Raw genomic sequence first — 24,248 nt, 5'->3', positions numbered from 1 at the left:
AAATTAAAATCCACTGCTTTGCTTTGCTCTCAGGGTCTGAACCAGGCTTGAGGAAGTGCTGCAGCGCGCTGTGAATGAGGACATCTGAAATGAAAAAGTGCCTGAGTGGCTGCCCAAAGGACAGATCAAATCACCAAAAGCAAACAGTGATGTGCCAAGCTGTTTGCTGAACACTCAGGTGAAATCAGACAAAACCTATAAGCCTTGGAAATTTCAAGACAAAAGAGAGAGACTGAATTTTTATCATCTGCTGCAAGGCACTAATCATGGAGATAAAAGACTCATTTAGACTGGCTGACTTGACCCAAAAGCCAGAGGAGGCATTGAAGAAAATGAAGTTTCTGCCATCGGTTTCAGAGCACTTTCGATCTGGCCAGGAGACATATACACTACAAATTTGGATTAAGTTGTCTGGAGGGGGAGGTAGCGTCTTTTGGTTTGGGCTTTTTTTGGAGGGGTAGGGCAAGAGCTGTTTTGTTTTGGTTTTTGTCCAGACAGCAGCAGCAAACTGCTGAACATTAGTTATTTTTGTCAGTGATCTGATGATGTCCTTTAGGGGTTTAACTGCATTTTATAATGACCTAATATATCCAGGTTTTGTTCATTTACTTTCCCTTTATGTCATCAAGAACCTGCTTTGGATTTGTGGCTGAAGTAGGGATTATGCAGACCCCAGGCTGCCTCTAAAGGAGAGTTCTTTAGGACAATCTCTGCTGAGTATCTGGCAGGCATCAGCCTCAGCTGTGCCCTGCCTGAGGCAGGTAGAATTCTCTCCAGTGATTTTTCTGTAAGTATCTACTACAGTGACAGTGGGAGAAAAATCCAAGGGAGGAAGGGTGTGCAGACACTGTGATCCTAAAAAGATTGTGAACGTGGACTGCCAGAAAGAGTTGCTGGTGCCACACTTGCCTGATCACAGGGGATGGTACCTGTGTCAGCCAGAACTCACCACTTGAAACTGGAGTCTTCCTGCTGCCTGTCCTCCACAGAAGAAGCAGTTTCTAATCATAAAGGGTTCATGGCAAAAAAGTCCCTCCTAGAGGGAAAAGTGTCAGCTAGGAAAATAACTTGGCCATGCTGAGCCTGAAATTTGACATGTAAAGTTAGTCACTCAAAATGAAAGAAAGTGACAAGGTTTACAGCTGAATTAGGTTCCTATGATGTAAAAGATTATTGATTCTGTTAAATAATAAAGTCACATTATTGAATGTGCTTCTTGTTATATGTTAATGGCAATAATGTAAATATCTTGCAGATCTTTGTGTGCCATTCACCACTCATTTTCAATAAGAAATAGAAGTAGCAGGAGTCAACAGGTCTGACTCTGCAAGCTTGCTTTCTTTTTGCAGTTAACTTTCCATGTATTGAAATGCTCTGAATACAGACTGAGTTGCTTTGTTCGATATTTATTATTGTTCCACCTGCGTTGAAATGGGAACAGCTATGGCTTTGATAAATAGATTCAAAGGCAGTCAAAATTCATTGTGCCTCTTCTAAATGCTTTTGTGTCCTCTGCTGGAGCTCTTTTTGATTAACTCTTCCAGCAAGACCTCTCTTGAATCAAGACAGATCTATTCCTTGCTTTCACAGAACATCAGTGCAAACCCTTTCTTTGAACCAGATTGTCCCATGTCATGTATTTGTCCAATTTTTTGAGCAGCCAAATTTTGTTCCTCTTTTCCATGTTGAGAGACATGGTTCTCCCTCTTAAATTATGGAGGCCATGTGCATGACAACTGCTGGATAATTAAAAAGAAAGGTGTCAGAATCTGGCAGTAGAACTTCATTAGCTTTCCAAAACATACCAAAGAACATTCATTATCACAGCATGAAGTATCATAAATAATTAGTACTAAATCCAGACATGCCAAGGGAATGATCAGTATGTCTTCATACTGTGATCAGCTTGCCTGCTTATTTCATTAGTGTGTTCATTTGAAAGCTCAATATTTTGCCAATTCTGCCATTCACACTCGTTCTTCCAGCACTTGTGGGAGGAAAGAAAAGAATACTAGGATTGTCTTGCTATTTTATTAAGTCATGACACCAACTAATTATAAATATTTCACCAAACGATAATAGCACTATCTTGATTTAACTTATCCTCAAGATATATTGTTTTTGAAGGCAGGATAATATTACAAATTGCAGCTGTAAATTAAGGCAATATTAAGCATAAGGCTGATGCAAACCTTCCAAAAATGCAAGAAACTGAGCTTAAAGATGTATATTATATGTATTGAGGTCTTCTTCAAGAATTCACGTTTGTGCCTGTTCCCTCTTCCTTTTATTCATGTCCACTGAATGAGGACTTTTTTTCTCCTAAGAGGAGAACTGTGCACAGAAGAACACTGAAATGACTAACTTAAATACACAGAGTGTGGATTTAATGTAAATATGCATTTAAACTTACTTTCAAGATCATCTTGTCAGCAGCCCAGAATGTAACTCACTAAATAGTGAAAGAGGGGCAGCATTAATTTAAAGTGATTGCTGTGTTTGCTCCATTATTAAGTTTTGTTGCCTGGTGCTACAGGGCAAGGAAACACAGCAGAGCTAAGCAGGGAGAGGAGTACCATGAAAATTTAACTGGAGGCATGCACCAAGAACCTGCAAACAGCAGAAAACAGAGACTCCAAGGCATCAAAGAAATGAACAAAATAATCTATTCCTCCTATTATGCTAACTGTCCTTTCTTCCTCTGTAGATCTCCAGCCTGAAAGACACCTCCTGCTTTCGCCTTGGCTCCAGGTTTAATCCAGACATCTGTCTTGAGCTACCCTGTTTACTAAAACTTGCTGTTGAATATACCATTACTGACAGTTCAGCTACCTGGAGTGCCTTGCTGTGGCCCCAGGAGAGGGGAGCAGAGCTGCAGCTGTGTTCAGGGCACAGCAATGGCTCTCTAGCCCCTGCCCAGGACCCTGGCACCAAGGACTCCTCTGTGAGCTTCAGCTGCTGACAATTTGATTGAGTAGCTAAGAGCAGTTCACCTTCCTGTTGTGCTAGTTCCTAAATAATCCATAAGCATAATAGTAACAGGTTCACCTCAGGCATGGTTATCAGTAAGAAATATTCCCACTCATTTTCGTTTTTGAAAAAGAGATCTAAATTCACCCAACACAAGTGGGAAATATCAATTATAATAAAATTCTTGATACAGAAGGGAGGAAAACAGTGAAAGCATTTTAAAAGTGTTGAAAGATTCCAATTAATTTTCCATTAAAGAATTGCTCATTGTTTGGAAATTGTACAGAGTAAGAATAGAAGGTTACAGAATTATCACAGCAGCATAATTCAATTTACAAAAGGTTTAATTTTTTTTTAACCCTCTTCGAATTTGTGGATGGGGAAGAAACATACACAGTGTAAAATCTTTTCAGAGGCTCCATTTGGCTCCATAGTTGAGCAGCTGGCAAGAGGCTGCCTGGTTGTATTTCTTATGAGAGCACTGAAGTTGCAGAACCACACTGATCCCAAGTTTTCACCAGACTGAGCAGAAGGCAAGGCTGTTAACATCATGTGCTGAATCGAAGGGAAGAGGGGCACAACCACATTTCTGCCCCTGGGCAGCACTGCCCAGCTGAGGGCAACCTGGGGCTACCCCTCCTAGAGCAAAGTTCTGCCAGAGCCTGGCATGGCTGCACATGGAAGGCTGCAGCTTTCCTCCCCCAGGAGAGACAGGAAAATGTTGACAGCAAGGAATGTGGGGAAGGATCTGGCTCCCAGTCCTGCTGCCTGGGTTTGGACCATGCAGCCCTGGTCTGCCTCAGAGATCATCACAAGCCTGGCAACCAGGACTGAGACACCTCACACTTAGAGGGGAGATGCTGTCACACCCTGAGAGCCAGGTGCCTTGAAGCAGACAGAAAGGGTCCTGATAGAGTTTCTGAGTCAGCTAATATAACTCACCAGATTCCATAGAAAGCTAAATAACATGTTTTTGTGTCATAGACACTGCAGGGAGCTTGGTTGTTTTCTATGGAAATTCATGGGAGAGATTGCGTTCCTGTTCAGTAGTTCATTTTCAGAAGGTGATTTAGCCACTTGTTTCACTCAATTTAGAACTGTCAGCTTGTTATTCATAAGACAAAATAAATTGCAGTGCCTGAGAAGCTGTATTTTTTTTTTTTCACAATGGCTTCAAGCAGGTCCTCCAATATTTAACTGGCCTGGGCAGTTTCCCTCAGCTCTCCTTTGTCCATCTCCATGGGGAGGTATATCATAGTGAGAAATCAAATCAAAATTTACTGCAAGATTAAAGGCACTGGAGATTAGAGCAAGTTGCAAGGAACCACTGTGCTCAGATTAATGTCTAGACCAATGCTTCTTTGAATTCCACTCCAGTTTCACAGATTATCAGGGAACAGTAGTCAAGTTAAAACAAGGCCCTTCCTTCTTAGCAGCAATCACACTTGGCTGGAACTTGCTCTGGCACTATCTGCACTAATCAGTCTCTTCAAAGTGTGCCTGGCCCCCTCTGGGGCTGCCTCCCACACATAGCCTCTCCTTACCTTCTCATTTCAGCTTCTTCCCAGCTTCTGAGAGTGGTGGGAGAGAGCTTAGAGGGACAACTCACCAGACGCAGAGCAGGAACCTCAGAAGCACAAGGCTAAACCCAAGCACAAAGGAAGATTTACTTTGTGAACTTGGTAGCTGGCTATTCTACTTTGTCTCCCAAGGTAGATTTCTCTCTGCCTTTGCATCAACAGAAGCAATAACCTTCAGCTCTGCTCCCAGTCTTTTTTCTCTTCTTGTACAATGAAGAAAACTGATTTAAGCTTAGTGGTAAGAGAGAGCATAGTCTTTAACCATTGCAGTTCTCATGCAGCATTTTGATAACTCCTCTGCTAACAGAGCTGATAGAGGAGAGAATGACAGAGGGGAGGACATTCCCTTCTTGCTCCTTTTCTTCGCTACTTTGAAAGTTTTGACTATTTTCCCATAACTACAGAGCTAACAAGAATATGAAGTAAAATGGCTTTTGAAATGTGAAAATTCAATATTAGAAATGTGATGAGAAGACACAAATGTAGCTGTTTGAAAAGGTTTGCTGAACAGAGAACACAGGGCTGTTGTACAGCTCCTGCACAGGAAGAATGAAGAGAGCAAAAGGAGCAGGCTGTGGGGGGACAGAGCAGAGATAGACTGAGATTCTTTTAACTAAAAATTCAATACAGCTTCATTCATTATATATTTTTTTATGAAACAGTGGAATTAAAAAGAAAAGGCTTCAATGAAACATGGGGCTTCCAGCTTGCTCAAGAATATTGCAAAAGCCCTTATTCAGTTTCCCTTGAAGCCAAGAGAAACATGTCTTTTCTGGTCCAATTTTCAGCTCTTTGAAGCAGAAACTCAGTCTTTTATGTGTCCCTACAGTGCCCAGTCCAATAGGTCTCCTGTCTCAGCAGGGACTTCTAAGTGCTATTGTAATAAAATTGATTAATCATAATTTCTAATAACTCCTTAATATTTCCAGTATAATCCTTGACTAAAAAAATGTATGAAGGCTGAAAAGGCATGAAAGTTTAATTTAGAACACTGTAAAGATAAGTTTCTGCCATGAGAAAATCTAGCACAAAAGGTAGTAAAAATGTTGTTCATATTAAACAGATGTAGAAATGATATTAGCAGTGTAACAAAACAGCAACCTGGGCTTTACATCTATTTGTAGCCTAAAAATTAAGTGTAAGATGAGTGGGATATGCACTGGCATGCAGGGATGCTATTTATGGCTTCAAGAAGAGGGAGATGTACTGTTACCCAGCTCCATCTGCATGGCAATGAAGGGCCACTCAGAGACAGATGTGTAAATCTTCCTGATGTGATTCCTCCCCACTCTTTTGCAAAGTAGCACTTAATATTTGACTCCTGCACTGATGTCATGTAACCCCCACAGCAAGTGTGGAAATGGAAGGGCCAGCTCACATCTCTCACTGGCTCTGGCTGAGGTTGCAAATGTGGGCGGACACTGCTGCATCACTCTGCACTTCAATAAATGTTTTTAAGGCTTATTTTTCCCAGCAGGAGCAGGAATGAAAAATAAGATTCAATTGTACGTGTCGACAGGCTGGGAGAAGTGTCAGTATGCCATAACCCCAAGTACCAGCCCAGCCCTTCCACTCTGTAAAGTACAATTATTGTAAATTGGTTCAGAGCTGGCAAACATCAGAGGCACACACACGTGTGCCTCTCTGCAAATATGCATACACAGGACTCATAAATGATCCTGGGGTTTCCTTTTCTCCCTGGTGGAAGGAAGCTAAAAGCTGTAATGTGAGCTATCCTTTTCCCTCAGCTAGGACAGATTTCCACCTGAGGGAGTTCCTCTAGGCTTCCCTCCAAGCCAGTGAAGAACACAAGTATCACAGGAGGGGCTCATTTCCCCTGTGGAAAACAGGGGATGCTTGGGCCATTCCCATCTCTCTCCTAAGCAGCTGAGACTTACACATCTTACATTTGTCTGGAATAAATGCTTGCTATTTGGATGCCTAATGTCATTTGAGTTGAAGTTTTGTATATTTGTGGCAAAGAACCACAAATATATCTAAACATGCTAGTTTTATAGAGAGAGAGCTGTCAATTTTAAAGCCCATCTTCTGTGGTAATTTGCAACCAGAAGAAAGTATTAGGTCCATTGAAGAAAAAAAAATTGCCTTTTGAAATTTAGTTATAAAATACAATAAAAGTTAAAGTGTAGGAATAGATAAGCTTTTACCCCAAAATTTAATCTTCTGTATCCATGACATTAAACAAAACATAGCATAGAATTGTAGAATACCAGGCTGGCTATTCATGTGTCTTTCCATCTCTGGAACACACCTCTCATGGTATTGAGCGCAAGAACCCTCCAGTTCAGCAATGCTGCTGAACAGAAAATCCCATACGTGGATGAACATGAGGAAACATTTTCCTGCAAATTATTTCTCAAAAATATCAGCTGTGTGATAAAGCTGTGGGATTAATTAATTTAGTATGCATCTCTAATTGCCTTATTGCAATCCTTCTCTCCCAGGACCAAAGCTAATGCTCCATATCTTGAAGTATCTTCAAATTTCAGGGTTTTTTTTCCTTATAATGGCAGGCCATGAATTATTTTCTTACCTTCGGCACATAAGGAATTTTGGTACCTACTAGATACAGGCACTACATAGACATCTGCATAAATATTGCCATTCCTTATGATAGAAACCATTTTAAAATGTATCTGCTTTTTTCCCCTTAATGCTGAAGTACCACTGAGAAGTTAAGTGCAAGACACAGCTCAGATATGCAGGTGTATATCATTCCTGTGCCACAGCTATATCAAGAGATTTTAAATAGAGAGACACCACTGGATCAGCTAATGATCTGACCTGATTTAGCTAAGTTAATCTTTTAGAGAGCCCAGTACCTCCCATATAGCTCAGCAATATCTCCCCCAAATCCAGTTCTTGATTTGACTATTTTAACAATAATTTATGTCCTAATAGTTGCTGATGGCCATCAGATTTTAGTTTGTTTCTACTGTGTGTTTAGTCCTCCTGTGTGAACTTGTGTATTTTTTCTTAGTGAATTAAATTCATCATGAGCTCAAAGAGAGAGAGGTGTTTGAACTTTTTCCTGGATTTGCCAGAAGGATCATTCTGAAGAGTTTAGCTGGGCAGAGGACAGACACTTACCTGGTCTGTTTGAATTTCACAAAAGAAACAAACCCTAAGCCAAGAATTATTCATGGAAGCAACTCAAACTATAGTTAGAATACTTATGTCACGTGCATTTCAAACTAATTATACATGACTGGCAACAAAAAAGAGATAAATTATAAATTTGATTTAAAAAAATTATTCCTGAAAGCATAATTTTTTTTTTTTTGATGAAAAATGTGTATTATGATTTTATTTAAAATATAGGCCTTGGATGATGTCAGATCATCATGGTAATATGAATAAGCATAACAGGTGACAACAAAGCTCTCATTGCAATCAAACCCAGCTCAGCCTGCACAAAACCCCAACTCACAAAACCCCAGCTCAGCACTCCCAGCCACGCAGGCCAGGAAAAAACAGTGATCACATGCATTATTTAAGGAGAGGGACAGCAAAATGATGAGCACACCTTGCAGCAGGCAGGTGCAGCCTTCTGGGAGGCAGCAGCGTGTCCTGCAGCCCTCTGGCACGGGCTCAGCAGCCGCTCCGCCTGGAGCCGCGGAGCGCCGGGCAGGAATCCTGCTGGGATCCCCCTGCCAGCCGTCCTGATGGCCTGGTGCCTGCAATATTTCATCTCAGTCCCGAACTAGAGCAGATATGTGATGAGCAAGATAAAGCAAACTCTTTAACAACCTGTCTCTCTTTTTTTGGACGAGCAAGCCCTGACTTGCAACGCATGGGAAAAGACAGGCAGCAGCTCCCAAGATGACCCTTCTTTGAAGTGATATCTTTTTTACTTCATTTGCATTCTGGTTCCCAGCTAAACCAGGACTTGCGCTGTCGATCTACGTGTGTCTGTTCCAGCCCATTCACTAACAATTTCTGGCAACTGGCAATTTCAAATTCAAATTCAAATTCAGGAGGTAACTTATTCAAATATATCTAGTCCCTAAAAATATTAGTTAGCAAGTGTGTCAAATAGAAAAAAATTACTTACCTTCTAGAGGAAAGTCAGCTACAATTCAGTGTAGATTTATCCTGTAGAAGTTGGGAACAAGCCAGGAAGCCTCACAATACTCCCTCAGTAGCCAATGGGGTGGTTAGCTAAAAAAGCAAAGGGAGACCACAAATTAGGATTAGAAGCACTACAGGTATGAGCACACAGGAAACCATACACCACTAGATTATAGAATACCTTCTATCAGCCAAAAAACAATGTTTAGGTACTCTTAGCCAATGCATCAGACTTAGATACCATATGTTTAACTCATTCAAGCCCTGGAAAGCCATTTTCAACTTGTTTGGTGGGTTTGCCAGTAGACACTTGGCTAACTCTGAAAACCATTCCTCCACATCATTCACAATTCATTATAAATGCCTCTGATGGGTGGGGTTGTTTTCCTCTTTAAGGAATGGCTGTTTAAAATTTTGTACACAAGTCTTCTTATAAATGAAAACCACTTAAAACCACTTTAAAACCATTTTAAGTGTTCTATAATTCCTTTTTTCTGTGGTTCTGGAGTGCTGTCTGCAGAAGCACCCACTAAAACTTCTGCAGCACTATAAACACATGTTCTTATGACTTACGGCAGCCATATAGCAGCCTTCAGTCTTCAACAATGAAACCATGGAAACTTCACCAGATGAAGACTGGTGGATGGAAGAAGAAAGAAAAGCACTGGTAGACAAATGGCTGGCCAGAATCTGCCCCTGACTGCATCTCTGGGAGCAGTGAAGAGCAGGACTGCTCCCATGTTCCAGCTCCTACAGCAGACTGCTGGCCTTGTCACCAACTGCCCAGACTTGCTGGAATCATGATGTGGTCTTCAGCGTCTTTCTATAACCTCAGGGTTAGTTTTCCTGTTATTCCTTTAACCATTAACATATTTCACCTCCAAAGAAGAAGATATTTAATTAGAAAATGAAATTAAATTACTCAATCTCCCCTTCTTGCTTTAATTTTATCAATATCTTGACTTCACTTGGAGCTATTCCCCAGTCTGAGCTAGAGGGAAGCAAAAACCCCTGGTATGAATGCAAGCTTGTCTTATTTAGTATTTCTTTTTCTAATTTAAGTTTTATTTTTGTAATTCTCACATTTCCTCGGGCTATTTAAGATGACAGCATCCTCTTGCCTTGTGTGATACAGGACTTGAACTATTTTCAGAAGCAGTAAACTCAAGGAATAAGAAATAACTATAAAACTTGTCCAGTGGGTTGACTTGATCTAACACTTCAAGACACCTATTATTCCACATTTACTGGACTTCCTCTGTCCCCTTCAACACTGTACACTTGCTATCTCTTTTCTGGATAAGGAAACCAACACGATGACCCTAACAGCAGTTTCCCTTTCACCCCTGAGACGTGTACCCTTGTAGATTGCATGCAGTGATCCACTTAATTCATAAGTGTTCCCTGAGTAAATGCTATTGAGTCTGGCAGCCACAGTAATACTCCCCTGCCATATGCATTTTCTACACAGATCATGGCCCTTTCCCCACCTCTTGCTCAAAAGAATGCTGAGAATGAATGTGTGGGAGCTCCACGACACCTCTCCTGGTGTCTATTATGTTCTTTTTCCTGCAGCCCATGAAAGGCCACAACAAACACAGCTGATAAAGGACAGAGAGAAAATGTGTTACAGAACAAAATGACAATGCAACCAATACAACTCATGGGAGAGAAAGGATATTGTGGGAAGGCAAGACCTTTGTAGGATGCCTGAGGTCAAGCTGCGTGTTCAGAAAGGTGATTCCTGTATTTCTGGCCCATGCCAGGGACTCTGCAGAGGAGAGGAGAGAGCAGAGGAACCTCATTGTGTCTGGTTTCAGCATATCAGCACCCTGGTGCGAGAAACTGAGTTTCAGGGCAACAGCAGGCTACCCATTCTAAATGCACACTTCTGTGAGTCCCATCCGAGGGAAAAAAATCACTCAGAGGCAGAATGCATATAAATCTCCTGAATTACTGAACAGAAAATAAATCAGAAAGCAAAAAGGTTCTATCTGAGTTCAGCATGCCCAAAACTAATTTGCTTGTATTAGTATTTTCATTCAAATAAGCCTCCTCTCAAGAAATAAAGCACAGTGCTAGGAAAAATCATTGGTCCTGCAGCTGTGATCAGGGAATGAATGAGACATGACAGTGCTCCTGTAGATGTTCAGACAGCCTGAGCTTGCCTCAGTCATCTTTTCCTGCGGTGGCAACATCCTGTGTGATGCAGTTTTGTGCAATTTCTGACATTGTCATTTCAGATGTTGTAAAATCCTGGAAGTGAGAGAAGGGACCAGGGTAAGAGGGGAGAAAATAGAACAGAAAACAGCATCTGACAACACATATCCAGTCCCTTGTGTCATTGCAAGGTTTGCATGACTTGTCAGGATAGCCACCAATCTGATCAAAATGTGCCCACAGCTGGCATGGCAAACGTGCCAAGCCTTGGAAACCTTTTGATGTCATAACAGGGGTCAGTTAATTGAGATTTTCCTTCCCCCTTTCTTAGCAAAACACCCAAGTCTGAGATGAATCCAGACTAATCAATGATAACAAAACTGGACAAGGAAAAGGCAAATTTAGTACAATTAGCAGCATTTACAGAGGCTACTGTTCCACAGGTTTCTCAAGAGCTGGTTCTCTGGAATCTCCAAGCAGGGTTGAACTGATATTGCACTTCCCTCTATCAGAGTGTAAAATTATTTGGGAAATTATTTGGGCACATATTTTTGTGTACATTGACAGTAAAAGAGTTTTTTGAGGTCTGTCCCACTGTCAGGCTGATGAGGTTCACAGAGAAGTTGTCAGGCAGATGAATGGACCTCTAGTGTAACTAGAGATGACAGATTTCTTAAGCAAATTATCATAAAACCAGTTAACAATGGACAGAAAATGTTTCTTTCTAAATTGTATGTGTCACATGAATATTTAGAGTTAACCTGTTAAATTGTCATGACTTTCATACACAGTTTCTCTGCCACTATGACACACCTTTTAATTCAAATCCTTCCCATCGGCAGATTGATTCCGCAATATTTGGTGGCCTCTCTTTCTGCCTAATTAGATGGTCAAAAAATATTCCAATTATTCTCTGTTTAATCAATCAAAATATTTTCATTAGAAAACAATACTCTTTCAGTAGTTCCAACAAACATAAAATGGGATTTTTTAATGGGAATCTGTATGGTTATTAACAAAATTCCATCTGTCTTCCTGCCCTCTGTTCCTCATCTGGGTACTTGGTGTGCCTCAGGTCCTCAATTCAGGGCAGTTCAATGTCGAGAGCAGCATTTCTATGACACAAATTCAGGAGGATACTGCAGAACCAAGAAAGAGATTCTAGACACTCCCTGGTGTCCAAACTGCTCAGGGGGAGCCAATCTGGACCCTCCCATGGGAGGTTTCACTGTTTTCGTCAGTGAAACCAGTTTTCAGTTATGGTGACCTTGCAAGAGACTCTCACATATGCACAGTGTTTCTAAATTTGTGGACAAATTAAAGATGGACTTGCCAGGGCAAAAGGTTTAAAGTAGCTGAGTGGATTCTGAGATGTGGAAAAGGGACTCTTGTTTTAGGTGGCTTTCAGTTTTGGGTTGCCATTTCTCAGAGGGTACCTATTTTCAGGTGTCAAGGTTTCAGATTCTTTGTAGGTGGTTTTCAGGTCTCCAAAGTATTGAGCAGCTGCAGAGTGAAAGAGAAAACCCTCAGGAATCTCCAGGGCTCAGAAGCCCAAAGTGGAAACCTCCTGCCACTCTGTGATGGCAGCTGGTTCTGCTTTGTGGCTCCAGCTGTAAGAGAATTTAAAGGGGTTCACTGCTCCTTGAGAGACTAAGAAGAACAAATATAAATTCTCATCACCCTCAGATAAAAAATTAGGTCATTCAGTTCTGTTTTGGATTTGGTTTTGGGTTTTTTGTGGTTCTTTTTGTGATGCTCTCCTAAGAAAGGGGAGAGTAGCTTAAGGGAAAAATCAGAATGATTTTTGTAAGCAGATATTATGTGTTTGATGTATGAATTAAGAGGTAGTAGTGGTTACTAAAAAAATGCACTACAGAAATAAGGAATTACTTACTATGCGTACCACAGACAGAATAAAAATAAAGAGCCACATTATGATCTCATAAGAGCTAATAAAATTTTTGTTCTCTTGCTTTTAGACTAATTGTACCTGAATTGCTTTATTACAAGACCATAGTTTGATCCATTTTTTTAAAAGCATTTCTATTTTTTTCCAAGATGGTTTTGGGTCCAAAAATGAAAAAGAATTCCAGACATAGGGCTCATCTGCTACCAATGGAAAAAAAAATAGCCTAGCCTTGCAGAATGTGCTACACTGGTAAATGTAAATAGCAACAATTCATGAACAAGATTATTGGTAAAACATGAGATGACAGTATTAAAAAGTGATTGTAGTCCAAAGTATTTTAATTCTTTAGTTTATTACCTGTTGAATTATTAGAATTGGTTTACAAGTACTTTCCTTTAGCAAGCTGAAAACTTGCTTGCAAAACAAAACCAAACCAAGCAAAACAAATCAAATCAAAACAAAACCCCCAAGCAAACAAAAAACAAACAAACAAAAAAATCCAAAACCAAAACAAATCCAAAAAGAAAGCCAAACTGGGGTTCTGGATGAATTCTGAACTTACAAAGAAATAGCAGTTTGGAAAACTCACAAGAAAATTGTGCAACATGCCATCATTACACCCTTACACTCTCTCATAATGTAGAGAAAAATTAAATTAAGCACTGAGTTTTATTTCAATAGCAATAAACTAGGAATTAACTACCATTTAATAATGATTTCTGCCTGTCAGTTCTATGTTTGTCCAAAACTACATCACTTTCTTAAATATTTTTATGTTGTTACAGTTCTTGTTTACAGCTTGGTATGCTTATTTCTACAGTACCGTGAAAGGCATCAAGGGAAAATTTTACATGTGTCGTTGAACACTACTGAATTTCTCCACAATGCCAGAAGTACAAATAAAGCCTAGTTCAGTGTGTTTAGGTGATCATTAGAGATCTCAAAGAGACTGACAGCATAAATACATTCAAGTCTCTTTTAAAAAGAGAAACCTTTCTTTTGACTTTACAGTATTTTACACATCACAAAATTTTATATATGACAAAGAAGTAATTTTAAACAGGATTCAGCTGTTCAATAGTTCTGTTTGTGAGTATTTATTTAGTATGGCATGGAAAAGAATGAAACATGGTTTAATTAGCACCGTCAAAAAGCTACCAAATTTAACTTGGCAGGAGGGATAAAGTTAACAAATCTTAGCCTTTTGTCTCTCTGTATGATCAGTATACCACAGTAATTTGACCTGCTAAGAGATGCATAAAACCACACTGCCAGGCCTCCTTTATTGCAGCTTATTGTCTTGGACACCATGGGCAGAAAGACATAACAGCGGCAGTGTGGTTTAATTAGGCCAGAACTTGATTAACTCTGCACACCGGGGATGTGTCTCAGAACTCACTGCTCTAGAGCAGTCCCTGCCCTCTGGGAGAGGCTGCTTTGTGCCCTGTGTGCCCTGCCCTGTGCCCTGCTGGCCCTGCCCTGAGCACAGCAGCCCAGGGGATGGCAGGGGACTGTCCCTGGCACCCTCCCAGCTGCTCCATGGCAGGACACCCATCCAGTGTTGGTTCAGAGCCCCACTGGTAGAAGGAGATCCAGATCTCCAGCTCTCCATGGACAGCTGCCTGGAAAGGGTGAACACCAACTGCAGTGACATGACCTCGACCTGATCCACACTGCTTACCTTCACCTGTGAGGATGAGATTGGAAACAAGCACAGCAAGGAATCCTGCTAAAGAGCTCTATGAACTATCTTCAGAGGTGAGACTAGTGACATCATTTTCAAAAACACTGAAAGCAATATTAAATGTTAAAGTGTGTGCTTATTTTACTGGGTGTTTTTTTGTTGTTGTTGTTGGGTTTTTTTTGGTTTGTGTTTTTTTTTTGTGTGTGGTTTTTTTGTTTGTTTTTTTGGGGATTTTTTGGGGAGTTTTGATGGTTTGGGTTTGTTTTGGTTTTTGTTTTTTTTTTTTGGGGGGGGGGGTTGGTTTCCTAGAAGATATAACTCCTCATTCTCTTCTAAAATCAGGTCAGCTATGAAGATGTTTCCCAATGAAGGGAGCAATCGCAGCGATGAGAGAATGTTTGCATCTCATCCAAACATCCTATTTTGCTTTTCCTTCTGATGTTGCCTCTTCCCCTCCCTCTTATAAATATTTCATTTTTATCCCATTTTAAATGATATTTGAACCTATTTGTTTTGTCTTACAGGGATGTTACCTTTTTTCTCAATGAAATTCTGAGAGAATCAACCTGTAGTTGTGATATGTTTCATGTGGTCAGAAGACATTTTCCATCAAAATACCTTAGAACAGTAATGTTCAGTATGTTCAAAAAATCCTTTTATTTTGCTGTTCCAATATGGCTATGAAAGATTTGCATTGGGTCTTCTGTCTCATAGAGTCTCACACTGGCATGGTAACAACAGCAAATATAATAATAATCATCCTCCTGTGGCCACAGTGCTCTGCCAAAGCCATGGTTTTGAAATGACCATATGCATTCCAAACCAGCAGGTTTGTAAAACACAGATTAATAACTGCTGTGGGGTTTCTGACTGCGCTCAGCTGCCTTGGTGTGTTTACAAAAGGAACACGAGCTCTGTGAAACAAAATCCTGCTCTGCTGTGCTTCATTCAGCAAGTTCACTTTGCTCCTCTGTCACATGCACCTCCTGCACTGCTCACACTCCTCCCCTCAGGGCTTGCCCCTGTCTGCCCCTGAGGACATTTACCCACTGCTGCACCAGAAATGCCCCCTGCATTTCCTCCTGGCAGGCAGCACCAACCACAAACAATGCAGCACCGCTGCCTCCTGGCATCCTGCTGCACACAGCTTGTACCTGTGTACCGAGTGCCATCTGAACACTTCACTCCAATATCCAACCACAAGCCCCGATTAATTAGGTTTTAGAAGAGCTTTTCTCTCCCTTGCACTCTCTCTTTCACACTTTCATTCTATGTGTAAATTTTCCTTTACAGTAATTTCTGTGGAATTTTAAAAGAAGCTGCAGAATCTCCTACAGAAAATGCTCTGTGCAATTACTCAACCCCAAAAGGGTTGTCTTTCCCACTTGTTTTTCTTCAGGGCAAGAAAGATGCACTTAGCATACTACATATAATTTAGCCTGAGCCAAATATAGCATGTACTATGATGTGAGCATTGATTTGTTTTTCTTTGCCCATCTATTACCTCAATGAACACATCTGGAGAAGGTACAAGACTAAATCAAGCTGTGAAAATTATCTTTGAATTAAGCTGAGAGAGAAGAGAATTCACAACACTGTCACCTGGGTACATATAAGAAACTGAATTATTATGCTCTACTAAAACCATGCACTCGAAAGGTCTGACTTCTTATAAGTCATTTAATAAATACATTATTATTGACAAACAATAAACAAAACTGAAAACATGACTATCCACATTATCTACAGCTGGATTCTGGAGGGCAACAAGAATGGATAAGCTGAGAGACATCTCACATCCAAAGAATTAAAAGCAGCTCCAAATAGTGAATGTGTATTTTACAGCTACTTTCTGATCTGCTCCAGAGGGTGCTACTGCTTGAATTAACAGTGTAAGGAAAAACCCAGATTTTACAACTTACCTTGTGATGGGAATGTGATTGCTTTTATAGTCCATATCTGCCTCCTATTACCTGTCAGCTACATCACTGCAGTTTTGTGCACTCCATTCAGAACACCTACCAAAATAACCTGCAAATAACTTCACTTTTTGAGGAGGAAGAAAAAGACTTCCACTTTGCCTTAGTATGGCATGTCACTGAAGCCATTAAGACATCGGGTTGTTATGCTGTATCTCTGCTGGATACAATTTGAAACACTGATTTTTCCAGCCTGATGCCTTATTTCATATATATGTTCACAGGCACAGAGTTAAACTCGGGCTTAATGCAATTTGACTAGAAAATCCACTTAAATTGTCCGCAGAATAAAAGATTATTTCAGAACAAGGTGTCTAGACAGCACTTCTATTTAATTTTCAGTGAGATTATTCTAAGTCCACTTCGAGCACTCATCCAGGGGATTTCCACCACAAGTTTTTGCTGCTTTCAAGGCAGGATCTACACTGGGGTATTTTTCTGATTCTTTATGGCACCACCCAGCATTGCCCCTCTAATCTAAGCCCTGCCATGTCCTGCTGGAGATTATTCCAGCTGGAAGAAGGAGCCCCATCACTGCCAGCTATGGGGTGACCAGCAGAGAGGGGATTCAGCACCTGAATTCCTGCACGTTACTGGTGACAAACACCTCGATGGTTTTTAACACACCAGGAGGCCCCACGTGAGCTGCTCTTTGACAGAAATAACTGGGATGTGAGGCAGCTCAGCGCTGGTGCTGCGAGTGGTCACAGCTGACAGCTCCTGCCTGCCAGGGGGCAGGCACTAGAAAGCCACCAGGCTCTGGCTTTGTGCTCCTAATCAGTAAGGAAACTGATAAACAGAGGGCTGTTGTAGCCACTCTCACTCTGCCAAGGTCTCCCTTACCCCAAGGATGATGTGTGTGTCTCCTTGGAAACCAGAGCACTGTGTCCTGCGCACACAATCCTCTGCACACTGCCTTTGCAGAACCAGGGCCCAGGTGCCTGCAAACAGCACAAATCTAAGATTTTACTCTTGCAGGGCACTTCTGATAACTGAATTCTAGCAGGAGAAGTCATTAACATGTACACACGAGTGCATTTTCTAAATGAAACTGAAGAACACAGCAGAAGTAAGGGACCTAGGAAAGTTCTCTTCAATTTATGGATCTGTCAGGACACATCACAGAGTAATTGTGAGTATTGTTTTAGCAATCATTTGAGGGCACTATAATTACAATACAAAACCACCTGCTCTTGGGGAGTGCCTAATTACTCTGTGTCAAGATGAGATTAAGCTTGAATTTCCTTCCATCTAGTTGTAACCTTAGTATGAATTGATCATTAAAGAGAAGCACTAGCCAATCTTATAAGAAATAGCTTTCTACATTTCTACTCCTTGAAATGAGTTGCTGTTTCCTAGGAATTTTCATGGAGTCATCTCTGCTAAATCACTAATTCCTCTGTGCTTTGTTCCTTACCAAACATCCCTTGTGGGCAGTGAGCCTTGCACCAGCCTGACCCAGGAGCCAGCAGCACTGCTGCCATTCCTCTGACTGGATGGAAAAGATTTATTTCACTGCTGAGGAGGATGCTTGGGCATTCCTCTATGAAAATTATTATGAGAAGCAAAATTTTAAAAGCAATCCTGTTCATTAAACCTCCAGCTGCCTGAATTTGTTCGTGATCAGGTTTTAGGTAAACCTTGTCTTATGACACACTCCCCTAACAACCTTGTCACCATGATATTTTCTGGAAAATCCCCTTGCCCAGGATTTTCTCCTGGGAAGCTGAGAAGCCTCAGCTTCTCCCTGTTTTGCTGCTTTGGAATGTGGTTTTGGATACTGTTTATCCAACATGTAAATTGTATTAACTTAATGGCCAGCTGTGTCAGACTCTCTGAATCAGTCACGAATTTTCTTTATCATTCTTGTTAAGCCTTCTTCTGCATCCTTTCTCTATCTTTAGTATAGTATTCTTTAATATTATATAATAAATTATATAATATAATAAATAAATATTATAATATAATAAATCAGCCCTCTGAGAACATGGAGTCAGACTCATCTCTCACCTTGTCCTGGGGACCCCTGCAAACTCAACACAACCTTCCTGTAGATTCAGAAAGTTTATCTGCCAATTAAAAATTAGTTTTATTGAATCTCCCCACACTCATAGCTGATGATTTTCAATATACTGCAAAGTTTTATGCTGAAATGGACAACTACAACATGAATTACTGAAAGGAAAATAAGAAATTCAGTTCCAGTCCTCTCACCTTCTACCTTTCCCTTTTGCCTCCACTGTCTCTTTTTCTTTAGCAGCTCTACACCTAATTCTTCTTCCACCAGTACAATAAACAATTATTTAGCTATTTCTTTGCTACTTCTATGCATAATTAGTTGGTTTCACCAAGAGAGAAGCATTAAATGGTTAAGAAAGGTTTGCTTGTTTTAAATAACATCTCTGGAAAGGTTTCTCTTTGCCTGAATGAGGATGTGAGTACCAGAGGATGCAATCATTTCTACTCTCTCAGGCAAATTGGGATCATGACCTGACAAACTCTTCATGCTACTTTCAGGGTTGAGGGTGCTTAGGGTGGCAAATTCAGCCCAGCCTTCAGCAGTCTTAATCTTTAAAGAAAGCATGTGACAAGTACTCTTTTTAAATATGCAGTCTAACCTTGCATAAAAGCAAAGGTTAGAGAGGTAAAATGCAATAATTTGAGAGATTTTTCTTCTCAAGGGCTGTATGGTCTCTCATAAATCTGTATATACTAATAAGACTCATATATCACTCCCAGTACAATGTACAGGACAGAATTAACTGTAATTCTTGCTTTTTCTTTTAAAAGAGAAATATTCTTTTAAAAGGTGCCAGATTTACAGCAGTAGCCAGCAATAACCTCTGCTTATCCACACCTAAGAATTTACATAGCACGTAGTGTGTTTTTCATTATAACATTTCAACAAAATCCTTTAGCTTTGACCTGTAAGAAACAGCTCTGAAGGTGGAAAAGTTTTATCTCCACATTTGTTCTTTGCAAAAGTGACCTAGCAGGAAGGTGCAGCAAGGATGCCAACTGTGGGAGGAACACAGCTCCAAGGAAAGGGATTATTTTTGATATGCAACACCCATGAGCTGGATTAGCCTATCAAGGCATTTAAAAATCTTTATAAAAATGTTTGCCCTCAAAATCACCTTGAAATATCATGGCCTTCACCACATCCACGTAAGGAGCTTAAAACTTTCTTATTCGAAATTACTGGCTCTGGCAGCTATAAACATGTAACTTTTCTTTGATGTTTGCTTTAGCTGCCACTGAGATGAATTTACAGGCCTAATAAAACAGCAAAATGTATTTGCAATGTAAAACCATCACATAGGTTTATTTCATCAAACTATTTTTTTTCTAAAGTAAACCTTTCTAACTAATTAAAATATACTAATATATAACATTCACATTGTGGTATAGAATGCATTTTGATTTTATATACCAAGCAAGAGACATCTGAAATAAACACAAATAGTTTTCACAGATTATTCTATGGGTTATTCCACATTAAATCAATAATGTGCAGCTCCCTAGAGTTTTAGGAAAATGTATCTTATTTGTGCTACTGTCCTCGCACACAGAATTCTGTAAAAATTAGTACACTCACACAATTGTATTTTCCTCCTAAAGAAAACATCAAAATAATGGTGGTTTTTTTTCTCTCACTCTAGCAATTTCCATCCCTGCTGTTAAATGGAAGACAGGGTTATGCTTCCTACAAGAAACAAGATGAGCTATTAGCCAGAAGTGGTAGGACCAGCCTTTGCATCTGCTGAGGGGAGCATGCACGTACTGAAACCTGACATTCCTGTCTGCCTTGCACAACGACCACTAACAGCTTTATCCAATTAACCTTTGCTTTATCTGGCTTTGAGCTGCTTGTACATATGCAGCTTACACATTTCCAGGGCACTGATAGTGATAATGGCATTCCCAAAACAAGAGAGCGGCTTGTGCAGCGGGACACCTGGCAGCTCAGGGTGTCAGAAGCACAGCACGCGGCTCACTGCGAGGGCAGGGGCTCTCCTTGGGTGGCCAGGCTGCACTCCAGCACACGGTGGCTGCAAATGGCAGCAGGAGCCACTGCCTGTTCCCAGGAAAGGGGCACACCCACTGCAGCCTGTGGCTGTGTTCCAGGGTGCCAGGGCGAGGGAAGAGATGAGAATCTTGACTCCATGTTTGCGAAGGCTGATCTATTATATTATGATATTATATTAAAAATGCTATACTAAAACCATACTAAAAGAATAGAAAGAAAAGATTCATCAGAAGGCTAGAAAGGACAGGAGAGGAATGAATAACGAAAGCTCGTGATGCTCAGAGTCTGACACAGCTGCATCTTTGATTGGTTATTAAGTGGAAACAACTCACATGAATCAATCCAAGGTACACCTGTTGGTAAACAATGTCCTGACCACATTCTACAGCCATCAGATAGTTAATTGTTTACATTTATTTTCTGAGGCTTCTCAGCTAGAACAGGAGAAAAATCCTAGCAAAGGACTTTTCATAAAATATCATGGCTACAGCAGCCCCCATCTGTTAACACCGACACAGGGGTGACTGTGCTGCCTGCACTGTGCCTTGGTTGTGTCCCTGGGGTGCTCCCTGCCTGAGCTCTGTGCTCTGGTGACTAAAGAGAAGACATTAAACCATTTACATATTCCCATCCCCACTGCCACAAATACAGGCTGAGGGGAGAGGCTGTGAGCATCTCCTCGGAATCAGAACGTTCGTGCCGTGCACTGACAAAGTCAGAAGTGTGTGGAAATGTTAAGTGAATTTATGAGCTGTAAATGGAATTGAATCGATGTGAAATTCCTCCACGACATTTGCCTATTCACTGTGTCGAACTATTTTGTCATTTCATAGTGTAGCTGTGCTATACATAAAGGCTGTGCAGGAAGTACATCAGAAACACGTACCGGCCCATAGATTGTTTTGCAATCCAAGTGGCTTCTGACTTCATAGTGCTGCTAAGTTAAAATAACGTGGCTGTTCTGAACTTTCAGACAGCAGCAACATCTATTTTTCTTTCTCTTCTCATTGCATTAAGGCTCTGAGCTGACATTGTGGAATCACTGTGGCAGCCTGGGAGTAAGGATGCACAAGGTAGAGAAACCAGTGTCCCATGCTGACAGCGAGGAACAGCACAGGGACAGAGCTGGGCTGCACTGCCACACACAGCCCTGCCACTCTGTGTGCTCTGGGACACTCACAGACACACAGCTTTGTCCCAGAGCACTGCCAAGCCTGGGGGGAATGAGAAAAATAAATGCCAGCTATCATAGATTAGGCACTGGGTTTATGATTTTAATTGTGAGTGATTATTGTTCACACCAATATGGAGGTGGTGATCACCACAGTAGACTGGGAAGACCTTTTAGTTCAGTAAATGAAGCAGCACAGTTCTATTTATTCAACAAATTTGGTTAGATTAACTACCTTAAATCAAAAACAAGACTTAAAAAAACCTTTTTATAACACCACAAGCTAAAAGGAGAAATTAGCTCAGGATTGCCTCTCGACCTGACCCAGCACATGCCCTTATCATCCCTGCTGGGGACAATAGCTATCTTTTTTTCTCATTCTTTTTATGCTGAGGATGTTCTCTGCCTCTCCAGCTTTGTTTCTCTCACCTCTGCAGGTGCTTAGTGTCAACTTCAGTCCCCTGAATCTCTCCCTAGACCTTCACAGTACAAATCTTTAGCTTTTGTCTAGGTAAAGCCTCTGGAGCTTTCCTCAGAGGCAAAAGAGCTGTAGCATGATGCAGTTCTGCTGTTAAACACAATTCAAAAACCACACAAAGGAAAAAGGACTCAAGCACATGAAGGAAACAAGTGTATTTCTGCTGCTTGCTTTGCTGTCTTGTCAAAGCAGGTCCTGGACTCTGGTCAGAGCCTGACTTTTTGCACAACAATTTATTTTAAATTGAGCATTGTGAGCTAATTCTGTGCATTTATGGATGCACACAGCCAGCACAATGAGCCTGAGCAGCACAGAGTGGGTGGGAAGGTTTGCTGGGAGACATCCATGGCACAGGAGGCATCCCAAGCAGGCCAGAAAAACCCAGCTGATGGCCACCCTGTCATGGGAACACCCATCTCCTCTTCAATGAATTCACAGTGAGTGGCAAACTCTCGGTCACAAGGGTGTCTATCTGGAACCCCAACAAATTCACACTGAGTGCAAACTCCTGTCTGAAAACAGCCAGGCTGGAGTAGTGAATGAAGTCTCCAGGCTGCAAAGTGAGGCCATGCCAATATCAAGAGATGATGTTAAATGAAGGGAAGGCTCCTGAGAGTGCTGGTGGCTTTTCTTTGGTTCTCAGAACCCTTCACTTCCTCTGAAAGAAGTACTCAAAGCACACAGGACCTGACATTTCCTCAAATAAAAGGATCTCCATACCTATATATCTTAAACCAGGTTTGGCTGTAGGAATTTTTTAAGATGCTTATTTTATTTCTTTTTAAATTAACTAATGGTCTGGATGGAATCTAGGACAAACAAATGGTTGTCATTGGAAGAAAATCTCAAAAAGTTCTAAAAGGTACATTTTTTCCACACTTTTTTTCAAGATTAATTTTCCCTGAAAAATTCATCCTAATTTACTCTTAGATCTCTTCATAAATCTGATTTATTAGAAAGTCATCCTAAATTATTTTCAGTGGTTCATCATCCCTCTTCTGAACAATACAGAGAAACCATTTTAAAAAGAGAGAAAAGTCAGAATTCTGCAGTGGGAGTAGGAGAGAAGTTGGCCAGGTGCCCCTTTATTTCTTTTCCTATTCACGTTTTTCTTGCTACATATTGAAAATACTTCTCTCTCATATTTCTTTCTTTTTGATAGAAGGAAATGCAGAGAAAGAGGCAGAAGCCAGGACCCCTCATTACAAAAAGGTGCACCTTGACAATAAAACACTGAGGAGACTTCAGGTTTCTTTTTTCCCCCTTGTAGCCACTGCACAGACACCTCCCAGCTCCCACACCCTCCTGGGAAATGCTGCTATCACAAATGTTATCAGATGGCAGAGACTCATTCCGGCAGACCCTGCATCTCAAACTCTGCATCTCAAACCCCCTCCTGGGGCTCTTCCTGGCCTTTGTTTAGGTAGGCTGATGAAGACAATAAGAATCTGGGTTTAGCTAATGAGCTTTTGCAAGGATCTCATCAGAGAGAAGGAGAAATGAGCGAGTGAGATTTGTTAGCTCTTTTCTGCTTCACGTTACCCAGCTATCCTGTCACAGCTTTTTGACCTAAGGAGGAAGCCCTGCAGTCTTCCTTGATTTTCTCCAGTCATGGTATCAATCATGTCTCAGAAGATTAAAATTTAATAAAGATCAGTGCCTAAAAAAGAAAGCCCTGAATAACAGAGCAAACCAAGCAAAAGACTGAGCTGTCTTTGTTCAGGAATATCATAGAATATGATGGAGATTGCTGGCCACAAGGCACACTGCAGGAACAGAGGCCAGAAACCAGATGTGCTACCCAGTGGGGGTGGCCAACAGGCGTGGGGGCACCAGGGGAGGTCATTACAGTGAGCTGAGCTTTGCTGCCCAGCTCTGAGGATTCAAACAAGGACACCCCGCTCTTCTCAGCCAGCTGTGCACATCTGTGACCCTGCAAGCCCTTGGGCAAGCTGCGCTGAATCCATAAAAACAAACATCTTCCTCCACTCCCAGCAAGCCAGATGTCCTTGGATATGTGAGTTCTATGCTGATATCCCAAAGCTGATGGCAGCACTGTACACCAACATGTTTCCACATGTGAAAGGAATCACCTGAAATCTGGAGATTAAAAACAGCATGCCTTGGAAGTCAGTGAAAGATTTCCATGGGAAGATCAAAAACATGGTAATGTCTATTGCTGTTGACATTTACTT

At 41.0% G+C, this 24,248-nt stretch overlaps 1 long non-coding RNA gene across 2 annotated transcripts in view; it reads right to left on the bottom strand.

The window, feature by feature from the left end:
• Positions 1 to 8,197: 8,197 nt before the first annotated feature.
• Positions 8,198 to 24,248, bottom strand: part of LOC135306367 (uncharacterized) — a 114,120-nt gene continuing 98,069 nt past the window's right edge. Inside the window, exons 4-5 of one of the 2 annotated variants that reach the window (XR_010367171.1) lie at positions 8,626 to 8,732; positions 8,198 to 8,248 (exon numbers count right to left, since the gene is read on the bottom strand). This is a non-coding gene — a long non-coding RNA (uncharacterized LOC135306367). Of the gene's footprint in view, positions 8,249 to 8,625; positions 8,733 to 10,699; positions 10,899 to 24,248 lie in introns of those variants that run through there. The other variant, XR_010367179.1, reaches the window with a different exon arrangement.

The sequence above is a fragment of the Passer domesticus genome, chromosome 8 (assembly GCF_036417665.1).
Source record: "Passer domesticus isolate bPasDom1 chromosome 8, bPasDom1.hap1, whole genome shotgun sequence".
NCBI classification, from domain to species: Eukaryota; Metazoa; Chordata; class Aves; order Passeriformes; family Passeridae; genus Passer; species Passer domesticus.
The sequence above is the reverse complement of the archived record's forward strand: the minus strand, read 5'-3'. Positions and strand labels throughout refer to the sequence as shown.